The following is a 4,419-nucleotide window of genomic DNA, read 5'->3' as shown; positions in this document are numbered from 1 at the left end:
CTTACATGCAAGCACATACATTTTCCTTTTAAGGGGCGGTCATGTAAGATGCACTACTGCTATATACTGAACTTGCACCCTCACCCTGCTGGGATGGCAATCTAAAGGGAATAATTCATTAAAGATTAAAGAAAACTATAATAATATAGAATTTAAATATTGTTACAATAAATACAAGGCCAGAATCTATCTCCTCCTCCTCCCAACCAAAAATAGTAGTCACATAAGAAAAGGCATGCCAAAGTAGAGGATTTTACACACAAAAATTTTCAGCACTGAGAAATGTGACAATTTTTTAATAAATCAATAAAGAAAAGAAAGGACTGCCGCAATGTCATTAAAGTTATTGCCTCCAACAGAATGAAATACTATGTGCACATAATCTCAAAACACAAACGCCGCAATACATTATGCAAATGCTAACTTATCATAATGAGGGTAAGAGGCCAATCACATCACAACACTTCGTTTTGCCAAGTATAGAGGAGGACAATCAAGCTTCCACAAAATCTATGGATGTCAAAGTGTTATCATCCTCGACACAATACCCTTTTATCTCCTCACATCTACCTAGTCAGGACGGATTTCGCTTTTCTTTCTTTTCTTTGGCCACTAATGAATTTTTTTTCTTTTTTCTTCCCCTTTTGCTTTAGTCACGGCTTTTATTTCTTTTTTTTTTCCTTTGTTTTTGCCCGCGACTTGTGTTCTTTAGGCCGTTTTCCGGTCTTTTGACGCGAGTGACAACACTTGTGGTGAAGGCACCCGGTTACTCAACCAAAAAACGTCGCATTCTGGCCTTTTGACGCGAATGACAACACTTGTGGTGAAGGCACCCGGTTACTCAACCAAAAGACGTTTTACCTAAAGTGCTTTGCATACTCATAGCTCCGGCTACCGTTTTACGTGAATAACAACATTTGTGATGAAGTTACCCAGCTACTAAGTGACCTAAACCAGTGGAGTAGATGTAATTTCCTTTTTCTTTCTTTCTTTTTTTCCGGAAGGGGAAGGGCCTTTGAATTTTTCAAAATGGATGCATGTCCCATGTTAGGGATATAAGGATCAATCGGGTAGAGTTTTAGCAAACAAATATGATCTCACAAGAATCCTAAGATTTAGTAGAAGCAAAGATATTCCAACTCTCTTTCAAAGCAATTCAAAATGCATGAAATTATGCCTCAACGACTCCACAGTTAATCAAAGCAACAATCACATAACGCTAGTGCACATTCATGTCTCAATCTTATGACTTCCTAAATCACATTTATTTGTCAAATTACTAAAAAATAATATAAACAGAAGTAGTTTGATAGTAACTGGCAAAAGAAAACAAAACAAAAGTAGTTTGATAGGATAACAAAAGATGAATAAAAATTTTAAAAAAAGTTACCCTCTGGTTCCTATGTGTTAATTAACAATGCATATATGTCATGGAATTTTTTACTTTTGAAATGGTTTTATCTCATTTGGAAGGTGAATTGGGCTGTTCAAATCAAAATTAGAATATGAGAAGTTTCATGTAATTTCAATTGAACCAAGAGTCTAATCCTAAAATGCTAAACAATTACAGACATCCCGACAACAAAATGTCTCACAGAGCTTGATATACCACAAAGAACACAATACACGTCGTTTACTTGAATGAGATAACATAAAAGCACAACCAAATTAAACAAGATGAGAAACACCCACACCACAGTAGTAAAGTAATTGAAAACCACTAAAAAAGCATCCAACACTATTTATCAAAGGAACAAAATTGCCATAGATAAAAAGAAAATCACAACCCCATAATGTAGATGATAAATATCAAGAACTCAAGGTAACAATGCAAACATATAAAGGAATGCTTGATGGATGAAATGAAGTGAAAGCCAAGAAAATGATCAACTTTTTACCACCATTATCACTTTGCAAAGACTTTCTAGTTTCTGTGTCATTGTTTCCAAAGACCATCTTTGCCACCCCATACACCTTCCATTCGCGTCCAGCATGCATGAAGACATAAGACAAACAGATAATTTTGAAATTCCACAACCAAACTGCATGTTCACAAGAGGAATTAGTGTACTGTGCATCATTCGCCATTGTTGGATAAATAAATTACAAATAGAACTTACGTCTAAAGTCTTCATGAATCCTCAAGCTCTACCGCCTTCTTGGACCATTCCTCCGAACCTTCCTTAAACGAGTGTACAAGCTTGGTTACCTATGTGGTCCAGAAACATTGAAACACAAAGACGTTGACAAATGCATTAGATGTGGCAAATGTCTACACACACATATATATATATACATATGAACAACCAATGCATTGCTTAAAAAGATAAGTAGTTGATAAGACGAAGCCTTAACCAACCATCAATCATGAACTTATAAGGGCATCATACAACTAAGAACAACATGAATCATTACAAACACACAAACACAGCCAAAAATGACACTCTTATAAACAAGACCGTCGTGCTTTGTTATATTGATCGCCAGCATGGTAAGTCCTCAAAGGTACCTAAAAGATTTTGACAATAATTATGTTCCATTTATTCTCCTCCCAATGTCATTGTGCTACTAGTGCTTAACTTAATACCACCCAATCTCCATGCCCAAATATTATACTCCTTCAACCCTTGAACAACATTAAAAAGATAAACATAGGACGAGGACCAGCCCACCCATCCACTCAAAAGAATAGCTAGCACTACCAATGAACTAATGAATCGGTTCGCATAAGTTTCAGATCTATTAACAAGTTGAATATTTTCGAGAACAAATACAATAAAAGTGTTTTGGGGGTAGCTGATCATAATTCAATCTTGAGTAGCATAATCATTCATGATACATGTACTCACAAAGCTCCACAACTCAGTAAATTACCAAATGAAACAATATTTGAGCAGAAGCTCATCAGCTTCAATATTACCCAAACTGACTAAATACAGGAATATCACGAATAACGTCTACATAAGACCAAACTGTACAGGAAATCCTAATTTGAGACCAAACATCATAAAAGAAAAAGTGGCTTCCATTAAAACTTCATGTAATAGAATTCATCATTCACAAAAAGAACTAGCATGGTTCTGAAAATTAATTGTTACAAGTCATAAGAAAAGCGGAAATCTCTGCTCACCAGATGCATACGAGATTATTTGCCTTTTCAATGGTGAAATATAATGAGCCCCTTGGAATGCAGCAGCGCGCGGTACATTGAGTGGTCTGAAATCAACGGAATATGCCTTCTGAAGCCATCCAGAATTGCCATCATTGTCAAGTTTGCAGGTCTCCTGTCTGATTTATATCCTCTTAACAATGACACCTAAGCAACCATGGAACACTGATGATTTAGATAATGTTCATGTCTTACAAGTTGTCACATCTTAAGAGCTGGAATAACAAAGGAAGATTACCGGAAAATTATACAGACATGTACCCTCAGGTTTGGGTATTACGGATTAAATGAAAAAAAGAAAAAAAAAAAAGAGGGAAAGGCCTATGAAGCATGATAATAAAGATCTATGAAGCACTTTATTCTCCACAACACACCTAAATGAAAACCACAAACAAGATAATCTGTGAACATTACAGGTTTCATCACAGAGGGAGACAGCTGCAGAATTGTGCTTACCCTAGTATTTCTTTGTTAATGTCTCTGGCATTGTACCTTGTATATCCAAAACCAGTGTAATCCCAAACCTAGAAGAAGACATTCATCAAATTCAGATGTAAACTGTTCCAACAATCCTTAGCAACATTTTTCTAATTTTAAGTAGAAGAAAATTACTGACCATATGATATTATAATAGAGCAAGTTAAACACATTAGGATTGTCAAAGCAAAAATTAAATGAAAGAAGCACTAGAAAGCAAGATAAAGATGACATGTAAGATGGAGGGAGAAAGTATTTGCAAGCAAGGAAGTGAGAGCAAACTTAGGACATCAACAGAGAGTATTCCAGTATTCCTTCTTTATCTATCAATATATGAACAATGAGAAAATATTGGGCCAAGAAGGATTGTTCAAACAGCAGTAACATTTCGCAATACCATAATTCGAGGCCTCCTCCTCGCTCTGATCCCCCCTGCTTTTCTTGGTTTTCTTTACTCTATTCTTTTGGGTGAGAAATGAACACAAGAAAAAAGAAATGAAGGTGAGAGGGTTTCACCATGTGAGTGTCGGTGGGGTTTGATGATGGGGAGAAAACGGTGGTTTAAGGGTTTTTTCCAGCGGGGTTTTCCTTTCTTGGATTTGTACCCACAGAACTGCGGCTCCTCTCCTTCGCCGGCTTTGGCTTTCTTGGCGGGAGAAAATGAGGGGTATCGTTTGAGGTGTGAGAAGAAGAATTGCAAGAGGTGTGACGGCCTTCCTCGTACCTGCAACATCACCCACTTGCCTCATCTGCTTCTCCACATTCAGCAACAT

At 36.7% G+C, this 4,419-nt stretch overlaps 1 long non-coding RNA gene across 2 annotated transcripts; it reads right to left on the bottom strand.

Annotated features, from left to right (window-relative positions):
• Positions 1–1,873: 1,873 nt before the first annotated feature.
• On the bottom strand, positions 1,874–4,044 carry LOC105179319. Of its 2 annotated transcripts, XR_849263.2 has the most exons (4): positions 3,626–4,044; positions 3,131–3,316; positions 2,121–2,209; positions 1,874–2,042 (listed from the first exon to the last, which is right to left on the bottom strand). It is a non-coding gene; the product is annotated as an uncharacterized LOC105179319 (long non-coding RNA). The 2 variants fall into 2 exon arrangements; XR_849262.2 differs by having other exon boundaries at positions 1,874–2,209.
• Positions 4,045–4,419: the final 375 nt, after the last annotated feature.

Source organism: Sesamum indicum, unplaced genomic scaffold (assembly GCF_000512975.1).
Source record: "Sesamum indicum cultivar Zhongzhi No. 13 unplaced genomic scaffold, S_indicum_v1.0 scaffold00142, whole genome shotgun sequence".
Lineage (NCBI taxonomy): Eukaryota > Viridiplantae > Streptophyta > Magnoliopsida > Lamiales > Pedaliaceae > Sesamum > Sesamum indicum.
This window is presented reverse-complemented; position numbering and strand designations above follow the sequence as displayed.